Below are 20,060 nucleotides of genomic sequence, written 5' to 3'. Positions count from 1 at the left end.
CCCTTGCATCCAGGTAGCACCTCGTGACTAACTCTGGTCAGTGAATGCAGGCCTCCTTCAGGCCTGGATCCTAGTGACCGCCTCCCCCCCACCCCCCCGCCCCGGCCCCCGACCCCCAGCTAGCACGGTCTCCCCTCTTGTTGCTGGCTGGAAGTCAAGGGGTCAGCGGAGTCCTCAGAAGTCCTGAAGGAAGAATCTCCAGTTGGAAGAGATTCTGCTGGAATCTCCAGCTGGAAGGGGCTGGAGTTCCCGAATGCTCGTGACCAGCCTTCCCCGAGCCCTCCAACTGCAACCTGAGTGAGAAATGAGCCTCACGTGTGACCCCAGCAGAACGTGACTTACCCCGTCGAACCCAGTATCCACCTGGTGGATGGGCCTGGGTTTGACATGTGACCGCGGGCGTCTCACCTGTAACCCTACCCTCTGCGTGGATATACTGCATCACCGTGGCTGCTGGTCTGCTGAGAAGGAAAGAGGGTGCCCCAGGTACCAGAGTGGCTCCCTGTGACATCACCCCGGCCCCCTGCTGCTGACAGCTCAGTAATGATCGCATTTAATCCCCACAGCAGGGCTGCCTAGGAGACTAAATGCCTCTGGGGTGGTTTTGCCGTTTGCTTGCGGGGGGGGGGGGGGGGGGGGAGAGAGGGGTCTGGGCTTCGACCACCTTGCCTGCCGGCCCACCCTGTCCCCCCCCCCCCCACAAGCCACCCACCAGCATTCCTCTCTGCAGCCTCCTGTGTAATGGGAGTTCACTCACCACTTTTGTGAAGGAGTATTTGCAGGAGGGTTTGCGTTTTCCCCTAGAGACGCGAGAGAGACAGACTGTCTCAGCCTAACACTAACGCCCAGCTCCGCATTCATGGCTGTTTCTGTGGTTACCTTTTCTTCGGGGATGTTTGGGGTGGGTGGTGGTGGGTGGGTGTATATATTTGCTTTTCCAGGGCCCAGATCTTCAGGAGCTACTGGGAGGAGAGGCTCTGGGAAGCACAGTCCCTCACTCCCTCTCTCCCAGGCAGGTGCCTTCGGAGGGGGTGCGTCTGCAGGACGCATGGGGTTGTCTCTCCCTGACACCCAGGCCACCGGCCCCTGAAAAAGGAGATTTCCCCCAAGTCCCTTCCTCCGCAGAGACTGAAGGCCCAGAGCACGTCTGGGAGGGAAGGGCCCGAAAAAAGCCTGCTCCTCCTCCCGTCCATTTCCTAGGTGGGGAAACCAAGGCCGGGAGTCTAAGGGACTTGCCCAAACCGCCCGCCCGGAATTGGCAAAGGTAACCCCGGTGTCCTCGGTTCTTCCCTGAAAGAGGCGCGGGAAGGCTGGTGCTATCTGCCCGGGGGGCTGGCGGGGAGGATGCCAGAGGGCCCCGGGAGATGGCCTGGGGCGACTCCAGCCTCTTCCCTTTCTGGGCCACCAGAAAGGGCTGCACTTCCTGCAGAGGACTGGGGAGGCGGGGGAGTGGGCGCGGAACTGGCCCCTCCCGGTGCCGCCTCCCCGCCTCTCCCACACCCGTAGGCCAGAGGCCAAGGGTTAGGGAGGCGGAACTGGTGCTCGGCCCCGGTCCTGCCCCGAAATCCAGCCGACCCGGGACCGGGTTAAGGCCTAGGCCGGGCGGAGAGTGCGCTAAAGGGCCGCGAGGGGCCGGCGCGGAAGGCTCTGAGGCCCCGGGCCGAAGGGCCAGCAAGGGGCGTGGCTAGGGACGGGGGCGCGACCCGAGCAGGGTAGGTGGGCGGGGGCAAGACGGGGGCGTGGCCGAGACGGGGGTGGGTCCGCTGGAAACTTGAGCGCCAGCCCCGGCCGCACGCTCCGCCCCCGGCCCCCGCCTCCGGGTCCCGCCTTCGAGTCCCTTCCTTCCCGGCGCTGGCAGGCGGGCCGAGGCGACCGCAGGCGGCGGACGGGCGGACCGGCGGACAGGCGGGCGCCTCCACCTCTTTCCCTCCCTCGCTGCCGGCTTCCTTTTGTTTTTCTGGGAGGCGATGAACGCAGGGCCGGCGCGGAGGCTGCGGGCGCACGGAGGCCCGCGCTCCTAGCCACCCTCCCGGCCTCGGCGCGCTCGTCCCGGGCAGCGGCCCGCGCCTGCCCCAGCGCCCGCGGCGCCGAACTTGGGCTGGGGAAGCCGGCGGACCGCGTCCTGCTGCGGAGCAGGTAGGGCAGCGAGGGGCTGCGGGCTCCGGAGAGTGCCGGCGTGTGCACTGGCGTGAGCTACGATCGGGCTCTCTGCGTGCGTGAGTGTGTGTGTGTGTGTGTGTGTGTGTGTGTGCGTGCGCGCGCGCTCGCGTGTGTGTGTTGGGGGTGCCTGGGTTTGTCTGCGTGGTGGAGTTGTGGGTGACCGAGGACGGTGGCGTGTCCCTGGAATGGCGTGTCCTCGTGGGGATCCGTGTGTGCAGTGGGTGTGCACATTTTGGGCTGCGTTTGTGGAATTGTGTGTCCGGGCGCAGTTGCTGGTGGGGACGGGTGCGGGGCGGGTGGCTTGGGGGAGCGGCTGCGCGTGGGGCGCGGGTGGCGGGGTGGGCGTGGGCGTCCAGCCTTGCGTGCGGGGCCCTCTGTCCCCCGCCGGCCGGCGCAGTGCGGAGCTCCAGGGCCCTTGGAGACAGCTGGGATCCGAGGGAGGTAGTGCGGGCCTTTGGGGCAGCCTCGGCTGGCCCCGCGGGGGTGGGGGGCAGGTGCGCGCGGCTCACGTGGGTGGCAGGTGAGCTCCGGCCAGGGTAGGGGGCTGGCGCGGTGGCCATCCGCTCTCTCCTTCCGGGCGGAGGGGCGACGGACAGAGAGCCCTGCTCCTGAGTTAGGAGCCCTGGTATCGCCGTGACCCGCACTGCGACCTGGGCCAGACACGCCACCTTCTCTGGTTGAGATTTGGTTCTGTATCAAATGGGGACAGTTCCTCCCTTGGGGTATGTCATGACATTTAAAATGAGAACGCGCTAAAGATAGGTCTCGGCCGGGTGCTTGGCACATAGTAGGTGCTAAGTTAATTGAATTAGCGTCTCTCCCTTTTTTTGAATCCTTTTTTCCCCTTCATCGTGGGTGGGGCTATTACATCCTCCGCCCCCCGCGCGTGTTTTGTGCCTCTCTCACGGCCCTAACTTAACCGCGAAGCACCGAGATTCGAGAAAGTTTAGGCTGCTGGGTGCGCCGCCTGCTCGCCGCATCTCCCGGGCGGCGCCGCCTCGGGTGTGCAGGAGCGCGCAGCGCCCCGCAGCGAAGTCTCCAGCGCCCGAGCTGGGGGTCCCTCTCCTGGCCAAACGCGGCGGCTGCTGGAGTCGGGAGCCTTTTTGTTCAACAAGTGCCTAGTCCCCGGGGCTGTAGCATCTCACACAGTCTGCCAGCCGGGGCGTGAAAGTGGAGCTCCCCGCAGACGTGAATCTCGGGCTCCCAGGGCATCCCAGCCTGGCCTCGTCAAGCTGAAGGCCATACCCCTTTACTCTCGGCCAACACCCATTCCCCCTAGAGGAGGCTGTTTGCCAGGACTGCCAGTCCCGCCTTGGGCCTCGGCATTGGATTCCAGCCGACCCTACCCCCCGCCCACGCAACTGCGGTTCTGTTGGATCAGCCTTCCGCAGCAGGCCGAGGCTCCGTGGGACCCTTCCTCCCAGTCCCACACCACAATGTGTCAAATATTTAGTTTGAAACCTACTACTGTGTAACATTGAACGGCAGTGGATGTGCACACCCTCTAACCACGGTGCAATCTCGGGGAGAGCCCTGCCAACCGCAGCACAGCGCTTGCTCAGACCCAGCAGGGCCAGCTGGCCCGCGCTGCCCTGCTGCCTTCTCCCAGAGCTGGTGATTCCTTCCCTCCATCGCCGTGGTTTCTTTCTTCCTCTCAGGACCCTCCCCAGTCCGGAAAACAAATAACCTTTCACCAGGGGAGCGGCCAGCCTCATGGTGCATGAGGCTCTCAAAATGGAGCAGTGGCATGGAATGGGGACGGGGGGCATGGGGACCATCACGGCTGTGCGGAGGTATGGGATGCGATTCCCGGGATCATCGGCTCTCGGTGGGTGTGCTCCGGGAAGCTGGCATCCTTTGCAGGCTTTTATGACACGGGAGCCGAAGCCTCTCGTTTGCTCTGTCTTTTGCCAGCACTGACCGCCGAGGCTTCAGCGGTGATCGCAGGCTAGGGGACCTGGCTAAGCTAAGTTTTCATCTGATTTGGTGTCAGGGGCACACATAAAATGCAACCTGCTTTTTCTGTGTTCATAAAGTGATTTTATATCCTAGAGGGAAAAAAGGGCCTTTCATCTGAATCCTGCTCTCTTCCCCGTAATCAGATTCAGCAATACTGGAAAGCAAAACAAAACAAAACAAGCAAATCAGGCTGGCTTTCTCAGATCAGAAGATAGACTGAGAGCTGGCCTGTTTGTTGTTGTGGTGGTTGTTTTGTATTTTCTGCTTTAGGCCACCCTTTATCTCAAGCAAACCAGTGTTTTGGCCCTAGATCTATTTCTGTTTCACTTTTGAGAGCGCCTGTAATTACTGAGCTCTTGAGGTTTTATTGGATAATGTGCCGGAGGGAAGGCTCAGGGGCTCTGCCTCTTCCTGGCGGTGGGATGTGGTTCGATGTGGTGCGTTTTAGCCTTGCTTGCTCCCTTTGGGTTCCGCTTTGATGCTTTTTGTAAGGTGGAAAATAGATGTCAACGTGTGATAATCGTGGGGGACCCTTGGCATTGGGAATCAGAAGGCTGGAAGCTCAGACTTGTGCAGGAACAAGTCTAAACCCCGGAAGAACAGAGATTTGCCCCAGCTCGGGCCAGTACCCATTCATTTACAACAAACCCTCTAGAGGGAAACTCTCAAGAGATATAAAGGAGCTGGGACTCATTCTTCCAGAATTTATGCTAACGCTGCTCTCTGGCCACTGACTGGGCCGGGCAGAATTCGGAATGCAAGCTTTTGAACCCCAAGGAGTGGACTCACCTTTGTGCACAGCCCCCATGTGGGCCTCGTCTTTACTGAGCTCTGTCTCTACCTGGAGATGCTGCGGAGTTTGCTCTTAGTAAGGCAGAAGTAGTCTTCCCTGGCTGGCACCCGCTACCTTCAGGGCTCCGCGCGCACGGTTACCAAGGTTGCCTTTTCCCATAAAATACCCTAGTGTGTATCTGTGCTTTAGGCACTCTGTCTCCCCCGTCACGCCTACGGTCCTTCCCTCAAACTTATTCTAAGACCTCGTACTGCCTCTCCTAAGCGGTAAAGTGCTCAGGTCACTGAGGAACCGGTGATAATCCTGGATAGGACTAAGGAGCCCCAGAGTGTATTTGGCACCGAAGAGTAAGCCGCTTGGCAGCTGAAATTTTATCTAGATCGGGATCAGGTTTGTGTTAGAATTTCGCATTCCAGGAAGCCCTAAACCAAGCTTGTTTGTTACGGGATAATGCTTCCAATTTGTGAGTCGCCAGCCCAGGCTTGACGGGGGGTGGGGATTAAGCGTATTTTGCTAGTGTGTCAGCCCCAAATGTCATTGTGCTTGTGGAAGGAGGGCACTGGTAGCCTTTCATGACGCTCTGTCTACTTTGGGCCTCACCATTCTCCCGCAGTCTTCGTTGGGTTTCTTTGGTGTTTTCACGCCCCCAGGCGAGGCTGTGCCCTCGATGCATCTCATGCAGCTCTCCTCTTTGCTTTGGGTCGAGTTTCCAACCAGGGGGTGACAGGTAATTGTATACGGAGATAGCAGAGGGGGTTCAGGAGCTGTCTCCGTGACTCTTGCTCTATGGGGGGGGGGGAAGATGTTTCTTTCAAAGCACTTTCCACCAGAAAAAAAAAAAAAGAGGGTGGAACCTAGTGGCATGGGTTTTAATGTAACTTCGGGTAATCAATACAGTTTGACAGGTGCAGCATTTCTTAGGTGCTGATGAGCCAGTCTAGAGAATTTTTTTTTTTCTTTTTATCATCAGAAAAGCACAGTAAATCCTTTAAGAGAACCCTGCCTTGGCCACGTCCTTTCAAGTATAATTGAATTTCAGAGGCAGAGCTTCATATCTCTGCATTTATGAGGCATGACTAACTAAAGACACCTTCGGGGAGATGTTAGGCTTTCTCCCTGTTGCAACCCTCCCCTGCCAACAGCAGGTGGGCAGAGATGTCTTCTTGGGGCTCTTTTCATTTTTCTTTATAAGCTGAGTGCCCCCCCCCCCACCGCCCCGCGCACCTGCTAATCCAGCAGCTGTGTTTTCCAGATATCGGTTTCTTTTCAGCTCTTGAGGTACAGCTCAGATTGGCAGGAAACCAGGAGACGGGGTGGGGTGCTGGCATCCGCCGTCCCTGCCTCATTGGGTAAATTTCGGAAGAGCGAGTGATGGGTCTGCGACCCTTGCCCAAGAGACAGTTCAATGTACTCCATGGATAGAACTACCATGGTTCTGAAGACAGGAGGAAGGCTTTGGGGGGCTGCACGGTTCTCCTCCTGGAAGTCTTCCATGATTGCCTCAGTACCCTGTTGCCGCAGCTGAAATCGTCCCTCTCTCTGTGTCTCTTTCAGCCAGGGAGGTGTCCCTGAGTCAGGCCCTCTTCTAAGCGCTCTCCTTTTACCTGGGCTCCCATCAGGTGAGCAAACCTGAGTTCTCCCAGTGCTCGGACCCCACGCCGCGGTGCAGGCTGAACGCAACTACACCATCAAAACCGAGCCCCGAACTTCCCCTCCACCTCCAAGCCGGTCTTTTTTTTACCTATTATGATGAAGGACTCTAGCCAGCTTGTTCATGACAGCTAGAGATCTCCTGAGTGTGTCTGAGCTCTTTCCCTTTCTTTCTCTGTCCGTAAATCGGTCAGTCCTCTGTTGCCCGGGTCCCTCCTCTCGGTCCCCACGGTTCCTCTTCTGCAGAGTAGCGCTTTCTCCGTCCCGTATCCTGGAGCCCGGCCTCCAGTTCCTCAGTCATCGCTGCCATCAGGTCGGTGTTGAAAACAGATTTTGTCATCTAACTCTGTGCTCCGGGCCCCCCCGCTGCCCCCCCCCGCCCCCCAGTTCATGCTCTTCCTTAGTCAATGTTCTTCTGGACACCTGCCGTGGGCCTTGCTCCAGCAGGACTCTGGAAGCTGGACACAGGCTTCCTTCCGGCCACAGCCCGGCTTGGGCTGGGGGTTGGGGAGACCACCCACGTCTCCTGAGAGCCCATCTGAGGGCTTCTCAGACCTTGACAAGTGCCCCAGGGAAGCACCACTCCCCTCACCCCACCCCAACTAGGGCAAAGGGGGTCAAGGTTCTGGGGTCCGATCTTCTAAGCTGCAGCGGGAGGGGTGCAGGTGTCTGTGGGGGGGAGACGGGACTGTGAGGGGGAGGGTGGCCGGGCTGCTCCAGCGCCCACTTTTCTTCTTTCCCACCCAGACTTCTTTATCTGCTAAACTCCTACTCATCCTTGAAAGGAAGATTTGTTTAACTAACAGCTTTATTGAGATATAATTTATATACCATGAAGCGTACCCATTTCAAACATGTCCAATTCACTACTTTTCAGTAAATCTACAGAATTGCGCAAGCGTCGCCACAATCCAGTTTTAGAACCTTTGCATCACCCCAGAAAGCTCCCTTGTGCCCATTTACTGTCATTCTCTGTTCCCGCCCCCGCCCCCAGGCAGCCGCCAATGGGCTTTCTGTCTGGAGATTTGCCTTTTCTTCCTGCCTCTTGTTTTATAGGTTTGGCCTAAGGGCCTCTTCCTTGAGGCCTTCCTGGAGTTTTCCAGGGAGAGTTGATTGCTCCCCCAGGCTGATCAAGTGGCCGGTAGAATTCTAAATACAGGGCAGGCAATTATGATGTGGGGCAAGAACGTGTGAGGCAGGCGGGGTCAGACCCATTTTTTAAATGAAAACATCCAGGATGTCCAGAGCAAAACAACTCACCCAAAGCCATCAGCAGGAAGGAGAAGAACCAAGAATTAAGCCGGGTCGCTTTCTCTCCCACCCCTGTTTGGAAATCAGGGCACACCTTCCTGTGGCTTTTCCTGGTTTTTCTTGTTGTTGCCTCCAAGTCATGTAAACAGACTCCTTGTAGGGTATGAATTTGCCCTACGCGGCCCATCTTCATTTGCCCCATTACTTGGCTCACGGCTGGCCAGGTAGGAGTGACTCAAGCGTGTGTGTGTGCGTGTGTGCGTGTGTGCGTGTGTGCGTGTGTGCATGCAGAGAGGTCTCCTGGGAGATGGATAGAGAGAGGCCCCGGGAGTGCGGGAGGCGCACTTACCTGGCTTGTGCGTTTCAGAAGAACTTCTCTCCTTGTGTCATTTTTGCCCTTTCAAGAAAAGCGGAGGAGGAGACCCCATTCTACAGATTGCAAACTGAGTCACGGAAGCTGTATACGCAGTGTATGCAGGTGGATGGGGTCTGGGGTGTGGACCGCCAGGTCACAAATGCTCACTCTCTCTCCCACCGATGCACAGAACTTGCATGATAGACAGCAAGAGTGTCTCGTCTCTTTCTGGAGACTGGAGATGTTGGGGTCTGGCAGACCTGGGTTTGAGTCAGGCTCTGCTCTGTCCTTCATCAGCTGGGTGGCGCTTTGGAGCTCCAGTTTGCTCACGCGCACAAAGAGGCTCCATGGAACCGTATCACATGGAACGTGGATGTATTGGACCCAGTTGAGTCTTTGGCCGGTCACATGTCTGCGGCAAGTGCGGGTGGCTGTTGCTATTTCAACATTCCTGGGTGGCTGGCGGTGCCTCCTCTGCTACTCAGTATTTCTTCTCCAATTCAGGTTTATTAGGCGTCTTTGACCCAGACTGTAGTAGCAAAGCATTTGAGGTGGGAGCCTGTGAATGTGTGCGAAGTCTCCTGGAGGGGAGCTGGTGCGGCTCACGATTTGAAGTTTAGGGAGCTGCCCTTTCGGATGGCCCGGCTTCTCAGAAGCATCTCTGAGGGTCGCTGACCCACTCGTGGGGACCCCGAGCGAGGGGAAGCTGCACAAAGAGATCTGCAGGATATTCCTGCAGATGAGGCCCCGATCTCTTGATCCCCCGCCTCCTTGAGCGTTGGAAGCGTTTATTGAGTTTGGATGCTTGCGTGCTGGTGGGCCAATGGGCTGCCTGGGGGCTCCCGGGGACACTGGCGGAGTTATGATTCTGTGCGGCGGCGTGTGTGTGGATCAAGCCCTTGTTTTCTTCCCCTCCAGCAGCAAAATGCTCGTCTCTGCTTCCTTCCTGTGCATTTGACAGGCATCTCCAGACAACAGAATTGACGACAGCTCCCCACCCTGCCCCGTCACTCCCATACTCGCTTTGCTTGTGCCCTCATCCATTTTTGGAGGGAAGTGAGCACCGCTCAAAATCAGTTACCCGGGGTTAAAAATAGATCACTTCCAACACGGTACCATTTTCTGTATTTACATGTGGTTCACATGTGGGGCTGGAGAGTCGCTCCTGCCGGTGTGAGCGTGGGATGTCTAGACAAGGCTGCCCCAGCCGTGGGCCCGAGGCAGGGCCGTGGGTGGGCAGGACCGACGGCTCGCTCACGCTCTCTCTCAGCCCTCTCCAAGGCGTGGGGTGGCGGTGGCAGCAATAAGGCTTTATTAAAAATCCTCAGTCATGCAGTGCCAGCCGCCTGCCTGGTGACGCAGCCTGGATGGTCTGGTTCAGCTTCCGAGGGTGGGAGACAAAATGGGGTGGCTGCTCTGGCTTCTTTGGGCGTCTTTCTTCTCAGTAAGTAAAGGGAGAAAGATGCTCAGGCTTGGCTGTCTCTCGGGCTGGGGTTTTGGCACCTGTGATCCATTCTTATTCTCCAGGGAGCGTCCGTCCCTCTTCTCTCTCTCTCTGAAGATGGGATCATGAACTGCCGCTTTTATGAGCATACGTTCTTGGCGATACGCTGTTAGCTGGCCCAAAAACAACATGGCCCGGCTGATTGTTTTGAGAGCGTGGCGGAAGGTGGCTTATGCATTTGGGAACTATTTTCACCATCGGTCGAGCCGGTGGGGGGGGGAGGGGAAGATGTCGCCCAGGTAAGGGATTCCAGGTTCTCTCGGCCAGGGGCCCCCAAGCACTGGGAAGGTCTCACGGTGGCCCGGTGCTCCTTCCCCTTGCGCTTTGTCCCGGGGCCACTTGCTGGCTTCCCACGCCGTCCACGTGATTATCCTCGTCATCGCCGCCATCACCATCATCACCATCCAGTCTCCACACTGCTTCCCAGCCTTTGAGTGACTGCTTCCCACGTAGCCCATTGGCGTTGAGTTAGCTGTTCTTTGCCGGCAGGTTGGGGAGGGGTGCCCACTGTTAGGAGGGTAGTGAGGGGAGTTAGCACAAGATGATGATAGGCCTGGAGAACCCAAATGGGTGGGCGATGGGATGTTACTCTAAAAGAGGCCTCGTGAGACTCCCTGGTCTGGAGTGTTCTTGGAAAATCCCACCTGGGATGGTTAATTTTATGTGTCAGTTTGACTTGGCTAAGAGATGCCCAGATAAAAACATGACCTCTGGGTGTGTCTATGAGGGTGATTCTTGGAGAGATTAGCGTTTGAGTCAGTAGACTGAGTAAAAAAAGACCCCCTCACTGATGTGTGCAGGCATCATTCAACCATCGAGGGCCCGAATAGGACAGAAAGGCGGAGGGAGGTGGGATTTACTTTGTTTGAGCTGGGAAGTCCTTGTCCTTGTCCTTGGACATCAGCGCTCCTGGTTCTCGGGCCTTCGGCCTCGGACTGAATAACACCGGCTTTCCCGGGCCTCTAGCTCGCAGATGGCCGACCGTGGGATTTCTCGGCCTCCAGAGTCGCGTGAGCCAATTCCAGTAAGTCTCCTCATATGTGTATACCTCTTACTGGTTCTGTTTTTCTGGAGAACCTTGACTGACACACCAGCCATTCTGCAGGCCCCGGGAGAGAGTCAGTGGTACCTGTTCTGTTGAGCTCCCCTTCGCCCTTACAGGGAAGATAAATTGCCCTTCGCTTACCCTCTTCACCGGTGCAGGTTGGAGCCTGACCTTGCTGGTTGGGCCCTGTGCTTGTCTGCGTCTCCCAGGGCAGCGGACCTCTTTGCATGCAGGACCTTGTGGATTTCTCTTCCTTGTCCCCCCCTTCCTGGTACAGAGCCTGGAACACAACGGATGCCCAGATGTGTGGCTGGACCACCACTCTCTTCCCTCCCCTGTTGGATGTGGGGGGAGTTGAAGTATTTAAACCTTAACACCTTTGCCAAAGGGCCTTGCTTTGCAGGCTTGAATGTGTGATCAGCAGGTCAGTGCACTCATGCTGCTTTCTGTGCTCATCACTGATTGGCGAGTGTTTTACCCCTTCATTAAAATTATGAGACAGCGGTGTAGAAGCCATCAAGGCTTTCTGGGCTGGCGGAATGACCCCCATCTGATCATTGATTTCTGGCTTTACCTTGGCGTGAGTGGTTTTTCCTCTCCAGATCTCAGTTTCGTTATTTGTCAAATGGGACTCAGGACCAGGTCACCTTTACAGTCTCTGTCTGCTCTACGATCCGACATAAAGCCCAGAGACAATTTTCCTAGGCCAACTGACTGCAAAAATTAAAAAAAGAACCTCTTAGAATACACGGACATCTTAGCAAGGGCCATCTTAACAGCCTGCACCAGAATTCAGAAGACGCTGGCGATGTTGAGGAAAAGATCTGTGGAGCACAGATTGGAAGGAAGGGGAAGGGTCAGAGGATACTGAAGTTGGGGAGGTGAACTCTTGTGTGTCCCATCCATCCATCCGTCCATGCAGCACTTTCTTAGAACTTCCGGTTCCCGGACCGGCGCTCTACGCGAAGGAATGAGCTCGTAGTACAAAGGAGTGAGTTCAGTGGAGCACAGAAGGTTGGCCGTTGGCGGTGGAGCTGTGGTCTGAGGCTCTCCGTCCCCTGTCTGATTGAGAAGCTGTTTGCTTATCCCTTCAGGAAGGACACGCCCAAGGAAAACCAGTCCAGAGGAGGCGGGTGGCCCTCCTTTTTGTAATAGTTCTTTCTGGGAGGCCCGTACCATACCGCTGATTATCTAAGAAACTGGTGGCCGAACTTCTCCTTGAGACTAATCGTGAATTAGAGAGAAGTCAGAGTGAAGGGAGTATCATAGAAGACAAGTAATTGGGTTACTTTCGGACAAAAGTACCTGTGTGTGCAAACTCCTGAATTCATTGAGTTCACGAACTATTAAGAATTCTTGGAGATGAGCACATTTGTGGTCATAGGTCGGTAGGTTTTTGCTATGAAAACCAGAAGCAATTTAAACATTTCTCCTACACATAAGACCGGGAGCAAGGTATAGAACCGTCCGGACGGTGTCGTTCCAGTTGTGTTGCGGAGGGAAAAAAAGGTCTGAGGAAATAGACGAGAAGGGAATACACCAGGCTCTTAACAGCAGTCGAGTCTGATGGGATCACGAGTGGCTTTTCTTTCTTGCTTTTTCACATTCATCTACACTCTGACTTTTCGCCAGTGGGTGTGTATTACTCTTGGAGTTAGGGGGAGAAAAAGGTTTTGAAAGGAACACCAAGAGCACATTCCTCTGATAACCTTGTTTACCCTATTAATTTGCTTAGCAAACTTTCTTTTTATAGTCAGACTGGCTGGAACCCACAAGTTCCATACTTGGGATGATTTGGATTAATGGAAATTTAGCATAATACATCATTAGCGTTTGCTGATGCCATCTAAATTCAATACTAAGTAACTCTGTTAACTGGAATATGAAGAAAAATGTTCTGAGTCTTCCTAGAAATCCACCATTTCAACATGGCGGAGGGTGGAGTCTGTGGCCTAGAATATGTTTCTTCTTTTCCACTTGCTTGAATTTGGGCGTTCGCTTTGTTTGTTGACTGAGAAGGAGCCTATGTGGCTCCTGCTGGGTTTACCCGGGGTAGTTTGATGAGGTGGTTTGGTGTCCTTGTACCATTGCGCCTGGTCCCAGCTTCCATTGCTGTTTCTTTGCTTTTCTCGTCATGGGTGTTCAGCACAGCGGAACCTCTTCCGGAGATAATCTCCTTGCTGCTCGTGGGTCAGGCTGCTCAGTCCACTGCTTCCGTCCACGGCTGCTGTGGACTGAATAGCTTTTTCAGTTCCCCACCCCTGCCCTTCCCCCCATGACAGCCCAAGAGTAAACCTGCTGGTCTTTATCCCTGTCCAGTTGGAGGACTCATGGGGGTGATCCTTCCCCACTCCCTGTGCTGCTCCTGCCTTGGACCTTGGGTTGACTTGGGTTGACGTTGGGTTGGTGTTGGGTTGACATTGGGTTGACTGTATTTACTGGCTGGGAAGCAGGACCCTCTCAGCCCTTGTTAGGGCCATGCCGACTTTCGGTGGCATCCTTCCAGAGCTTCTCAGGCTGTTGTTTCCATCATTTTTCAGAGGTTTAATCTGTCCGAGTCCAGGATATTGAGTCAGCAGTGGAAAGTTATGAAGTCGAGGCCAATCGTCAGAGAAATTGGCCAATATCAAGGATTAATTTCAGGGTGAATGAAGGAGAGACGTTGACGGCTGGGCTGTCTCTCCAGGCAAATAATGTTGCTGTCAGCTGTTGCCTTTGCTACAAGCTCGGGGTCCGCTTACAGTCTCTCGGGTTAGAAATTTTAAAAAAATCACATCTTTATAGTCTGCTGTCCCTATTTGTGATCTTGAGAAAGAAAATAATTGTCAGCAAAATTCCACACACATCTGGTAAACGATTTCAGGATCTTAACCATAAGGAAACCATATTTAAAAGTTAGGATGGCTACGGTATTCGGAAATTATTATTTTTGAAAGCTGGGTCCTCAGTTTATTTCAGGATTCCACAAAGAGGCAGGAAGGAAGCCCTCCAGTCACTGGAAGCAGGTAGGTAACCATGGAGACTGGGTGTGTCCCTGGGGTTTCCTGGGTATCCCAGTTGTCCCGGAAAAGGATACATAAGCCTGACTTCTATTTCTGAAATTGTGCGTGTGAGTTAAATTTTTCTAAACAAAGGTCATACGCTTTATTGACTCGACACTCGTGACATTTCGGACATAATTTTGCCCTCCTTTCTGGCTGCCTGATTATTAATGCTGCGTACCCCCTGTCTTTCCTGCCAGAAACATGAAACGTTCAATGCACCCCGGGAGCACCTACCCATAAACAGCTGGAACAAAATCTTCTAATAAAGCTAGGGGTCCTGTCTCTCGTGGGAACGATCGTTGCTCTGTACGATTCGGCAGATTAGTCCGATGCTTATATTTTTGCGTGCCAAGCTGGGCTCTGGGCCCTGGGCCCCGGGGGACGACAGGGAACAGGATGTGGGGGGGGCCCTGCCCTCGCCGAACGCATGTCATGGTTGTGACCCATAACATGACGGCGTGAAGGCAAGGGGGGGCCATGGACCCCTCCGCTCCTGGCTCACTCGGGCAGCCCCGGAGCCAGAAAGAGCCTTCTACGGCATGAGCGGCCGGAGGCCCGTGGTGGGCACCCCTGCCAGATGCTTCTTTGTGGTCACTTCACGGGCGAAGTGACAGGCACATCCGCTCTTTGGCCTCCCTTCTGCGACACACTGCAGCCTCGCCACCGGATGGCCCTTTTGGCACAAGCTTGTTAACTGGCAGGGACCGGTGTGGGCTTGTCACAGCCTGAAGAGGTTGCACGGGCGGGGAGCAGACTGGACGTCGGCGATGTTGAGGAAGCGGCCGACCCCAGCCTCCGTGTACGCGGTGATTTGACCGGCGAGCTTGGTCTTTCGGCCGCAGAGGATGCTGTCATCTGAACAAGAAAACAGCCTCCGGGCCCCCGATGTCCCAGGCTTAGAGGCTTCCTGCCTCGTTGAGCTGCAGAGGGTGACCCCAGACCAGAGATGTCTCTTCTTGACGCTGGACCGACTTCTGTTCGAACAGGTAGTGGACCGGCTGTTCTGTTTAAAAGGAGAAAAGGCACCTGCGTGGCCCCTCTCTCGCTCCCCTTCCTGCGATGTGAACAGCACCTGCCGTGGCCGTCCCCATGCGGGTCCCTAGGGTCTGCTGGGAGCGCTGCGCTGGAGCATTTGTGTCTTCGTCCGAAATGGGAATTATAAAACCCCCCTCCCAGGACTGTTGTGAGAAATAGCCACTGGGCCTCTTGTTTTTGTTTTATTTATTTATTTTTGAGAGAGACAGAGAGAGAGCATAAACAGGGGAGAGGGGCAGAGACAGAGGGGGGGGACAGAGGATCCGAAGCGGGCTCCATGCTGATAGCAGAGGGCCCGATGCGGGGCTCGAACCCACCAACCGCGAGATCATGACCTGAGCCGAAGTTGGACACTTAACCGACCGAGTCAGCCAGACGCCCCAGCCGTCGGACCTCTTGTAAACTCCAAAGTGCTGCATTAGTGGAAGGACCACCACCACCACCACCATCACGGATGTTTTTATATTCACATCCTGCAGCCCCTGACACGTGAGCGTCTAAACAGCAGGTTTCCTTGCTGGGTCTTTACGGCTCCCCCGGAGAAACTCTTGGGTGTTGGGCCTTGGGTTATGGGGAAAGAGAACACTCCCCTCCACTCTCACTGTTTGCCATCCTTTGAGGAGAGGAACTCTCCCCCACCCCCAACCTAGTGAGCACCCACACATCCTTCAAGAAGCAAGCGGGCCTCTTATGCTGGTCGATACCTGTGCCCTCGGCACCTGTACCCCTCCCTCATTGTTAGGGTGTCTTTTCGACGAAATGGCATTAAAAACAATAATAAGTCTTTCTTCCCAGCAGAGGGTGGAGACCGAACACGTTCCCATTCATCTTTCTCGTCCCTGTGGAGCTTTGCATTGGGCCTAGCCCTTGTCCTTGCAAGGATGCGGGTCCGGTGGACTTGGCGGCGAGTGGCCGAGGCAGCTCCAGGTGAGGGTCCCCACGGGAGCCCTCTTATCCTTCCAGCCCCAGAAGTACACCACCTTCTCCGGGCTTGTCCCGCACGTCACTTAGAATGAAGATGGGAAAGGCACAGCTAACTGGCACTGTCCTAAATGGCACCTTATCTCAGGTCGTGAGAATTAGCCCTCACTCATTCCTTCATTCGTTCGTTCACTCAACAGTTAGCCAGCGCCTCCTATATGCCCGGGATTCTAGGCACAGGAGATGGGTCAGTGGGGAAGAAGAATCTCTCGGAGCTCCTCTTGGAAGTCACCCAGGGTTACTACCCCACACACCTTGAACTCATGCACAGAGCGTTCTAATCAGATTAAATTTTTAAATGGGACGGGAGGAGAGTCCAACGGATGAACTTCAACGTGCAAAAGGTCCTCGTGTCTTCTCAGAGGGAAGAAAAGAAAAAAAAACAAAAACAAAAACAGGAAAACTAAGCAAAACGTACTTCCAGAAAGTCAGTGAAGAATTTTCCCAACCATGCAAATGCTGACTTGCTAGCTTTCTTCGTGCCGTTGTTGTAAGGGTCCCCGTATTAAAAACCCACCCACCCTGTTGTTCTGAAGGCTGAACCCAAGATGTGGAGTTATGTAAAAGCCAATTAAAATAAATTAAATGCAACTACTGTGCCATTGTGCTGTAAATTTTGAGAACTGGATCAAGGGAGGTTGTGGAAATGCCAAAGTTGTTAAGACTTTGGTTGCCATGACAACAGTGCTCCGCGGTGGGTAGTCTGTTACCTGGGAATTCTTCTCGGCCAGGCTTTCGTGGCGACTGCATTTCTCTCTGGGCAAGGGGTGGGGTCCTCCGGAGCGAGGTCCCAGTCCCGCCAGGCCACCTGTTTCGTGACCTTGGGAAGAAAGCCGCTTCCCGTCTGCCTCGGTTTCCTCCCTTTGGGGACCGCCACTCCACGGCCGGGAGTGTGGCACAGCCACGCAGCACTTCTCGGAAGTCACCGCAGTAATTTGGAGATTTCTGACGGGCCCGCTGGCTTTCAGGCTGCCTTTTGGGGAAACCAGGATGACAGGGCCGAGGGAAGGGGAAGGGACTGCCCCAGGTCCCGCTTTACCTGTCTTACCTGGCCTTAGGTGACAGTGCAGTTCTCTGTCCTCTTGGCTAATGGCCAGCTGGGACCTGCCTGCTTTGTTTCGGGGGAGGGGGTTGGGATTTAAGCCACCGGCTGCCAGGATCACATCTCCTCGGGGCTTTCAGTTCGCAGACGTGCTCTGCAGCCATCATTTCAGTAAGCTGGCTTAGTCCGGAGCCCCAGCCTCCGGGGCCACAATTATTTTACAGGCGGGGGATTTACAGACGTTGGGATTTGCCAGCGACTTGTCCGAGGTCTCGGGGCCCTAAGACAGGCAGGCCAGGATCGCCGTGGGCTCCTGAGTGTGGGGCAGAGACGGGACTGTGCCCCAGGGAGGCCCCGGAGCCCACGCTTCTGCCGAGGCCTTGCTCGGAGCTGGCCCCAGCACCCTCCTCCCGACTCCAGCTGACCAGGCCTCTCAGTTCCTAGCACTGGGCTCAGCGCCGCCGTGATGTCTCTTTTGGGGTGTCCCTGCCAAGAAGCTTCCTAGGCGATGCGTGCTTTTAGGACGTTGAGATCCAGAGGCGTACAGGAGGCCTCTGCTCTCTTAGCTGGGACGAGGGCCCGGGAATACCTGCTATGTGCCACCTGGCTGACGCCCCATCCTGCCCCGCGCTCCTGCTTTGCCGGCTAAATTGGGGCTAATTAGTGCCTCTGCGGGGCTGCGGTGCCTGCCCTCGTTCAATGAGACCGGACTGACCTTTTTCCGCTTGACGGGGCGGTGGGTCACTGGAGGTTGGTTGCTGGGAAGTGATACAGCAATTGGGGAGTTTTCAACTCAGTGGGAAATAGGTCGTGGCACCGACATCATTTAACCCTCCGCAGGGCAGCCTGACTGTTTAGCTGAACATGAGGCCCTGGAGGATGCCAAGGGCCGTGAGATCGAGGGTTGAATGGGTGCCGTGGGCCGCCCCGTGTCCCCCCTCTGCAGTGGCCAGACTCCCTCCTGGTGTGACTGCCCCTTGGGTGCTCGCTGACTGCATCGGGCCGGGAGAGACCCAGAAGGCAGAAGTTTGCTCCAGAGGACAGGTGTGTTTCCAGCCTTGCCCCGGGGGAGTGAAGTTTTTAAAAGTATTTTTTTCATAATGTTTATTTTTGAAAGGGGGGGGGCAGGGAGAGGGAGACACGGAATCCAAAGCAGGTGCCAGGCTCTGAGCTGTTGGCACAGAGCCTGATGTGGGGCTTGAACTCACAAACCGAACCTTGAGATCCTGACCCGAGCTGAAGTCAAGTGCTTAACAAACTGAGCCACCCAGGCGCCCCTAGAAGTATTTTTTTTTATGATTATTTCTGAGAGAGAGAGAGAGACAAAGAGAGAGAGAGACAGAGCATGAGTGGGGGAGGGGTGGAGAAAGAGAGGGAGACACAGAATCCGAAGCAGGCTCCAGGCTCCGAGCTGTCAGCACAGAGCCCGACGCGGGGCTCGAACCCACGAAGCACGAGACGGTGACCTGAGCGGAAGTTGGACGCTTAACCCATGGAGCCACCCTGCAGGGAATACCGTTTAATTAACTCAGCCATATTTTCTGGGAGTTGCTTCTCCAAGTGCAGAGGGGTCTCTCCCGGCCTCACGGGGCCACTGGCTGTGGGGCCACGAGCCCGTCACCGGGAAGGTGGGAGGTCCTTTAGTGGGTGTTGAAGGAGGCTGGCGTGTCGTCTTTGTCATCCTTAGGCTCTTAAAGCAGACGGTGGGGACCCTGTGGCTGGTCCTGTTTTGCAGACTGTGACCTTTGAAACTCTTTCCCTTGACCTCCGAAGCCTTGACCAGCCACTCTTTGAGGGTGTGGGGTTGGGACCCGCCAGTGCTGGCTGGACACCTGGGCCGGGAATTAGCAGCTTCGGGGTGCACTGGCCTGTCACCCTGTGCAGCCCCCCCTCCCCCCGCCCCGAGCCTGTGTCCCCACCCGGGAGTTAGGCGAGGCCACCGGCCCTGCCAGCTTTCTGGGTTAGGCTGTGACTCAAAGGGAGAGTGTGATGTTGGCTTGCAGCCCGCGGTGCCCCGTGTGAAGGGATTCTCTTTCCTTCTCAGCGGCCACGCTGATAAATAGGAGACACGGCGTTTCTCCCTTTGGGGAGAATTGGGGCAGTGTCACTTGGAACCCGTTCTGTCCCTTAGAGAACGCTCGCCCCCCCTCCCCCTCCCGCGCCCTTTGACGTCGGCCGGTGCTTGCTGCCGGGGGCTCGCCGCTGTCAGCCCGGGCCGCTGGCCACCGCGTCCACCCCCGTGCCCACCCTGTGTCCAGCCGGCCTGGACAGTTGCCATCCCACAAACACATTGGCGTGCCCTTCTGGCCTCCGGCTCTTTGTCTTTGCCGCGTCTCTCCCTCGCCCAGCTAGAGCGAGCCTTTGGTCCCGCTGGCCGCGGCACATGGGGCTGAGCCCTACTTTGGCCCTTGGACCCCGTATCGTAGAGGGACGTCGTGCCAGGGCCTCTCCGCGGCAGCGTCCCCAAGGAGATGCGCTGCCGGGGCACGGATGGGACTCGTTCCCCCTGCCGCCCCGGCGCCCCGTCCAGCAGGTAGAAGGGCTCCCGTCACCCGCGTCTACCTGGAACCCAGCCTCGCCTTCCCATTACTCCTGTGATTTGCCACCACGGCTCAGGGCTGGAGGGATACTGGGCACTGCTCTAGGTTAGGTCAGGATTTTAAAAACGTGCATCTCGTTGGTTCTGTAAGCCCAGGATATATAAAGCAGCTGTACCTATTGTGGGCCTGCTCCGGGAGAGACCATGCTGGTTGCCTCGCGATGGCTGGTGGTGGGGTTACACCCTGGCTCCGTTTCTTGGCCCTGTGAGCCCCACACAAATCCCTTAACTGCTCGGAGTCTCCGTTTCCTCACGTGGAAATTGTACCGTCGTGAGGATTCTGCGAGCTAGGTGACGTGCCAGTGCGGCATTCGTTTTTAGCTTATTAACATCAGGGCTCCATGGGTTTCTCTTTTCTTTTCTTTTTTTTTTTTTCTGAAGTGCTTTTAAGACCGAACAGGAACGAGTTTGCTCGTCATCTGTGGGTGGAGGCACTCTCACCTTCAGCCAGGGCCTAATTTTGGCCAAGAGCCTCGTCTCGTTCTGCTTAGAGGATGGTGCTGTTCAGAGCCAAAGGATACGGGACTTACTTCTCTGGGTAGCATTCTCTCTCTGCAGATGGTGTGAACACTAATGACTTACTATATATGTATTCACAAGTGGGTGATTTATGGTTAACACCAGACCCGTAACTTTTCATTT

At 55.8% G+C, this 20,060-nt stretch overlaps 1 protein-coding gene across 1 annotated transcript in view; it reads left to right on the top strand.

Moving 5' to 3' along the window:
- Positions 1-1,843: 1,843 nt before the first annotated feature.
- HPCAL1 (hippocalcin like 1) overlaps positions 1,844-20,060 on the top strand; it is a 106,012-nt gene continuing 87,795 nt past the window's right edge. Inside the window, exon 1 of the mRNA XM_003984505.5 lies at positions 1,844-2,136. The gene's annotated coding sequence lies outside the window, so the exon portion shown is untranslated. The remainder of the gene's footprint in view (positions 2,137-20,060) is intronic.

This window comes from Felis catus, chromosome A3, assembly GCF_018350175.1.
Source record: "Felis catus isolate Fca126 chromosome A3, F.catus_Fca126_mat1.0, whole genome shotgun sequence".
Classification (NCBI taxonomy): Eukaryota; Metazoa; Chordata; class Mammalia; order Carnivora; family Felidae; genus Felis; species Felis catus.
The sequence above is the reverse complement of the archived record's forward strand: the minus strand, read 5'-3'. Positions and strand labels throughout refer to the sequence as shown.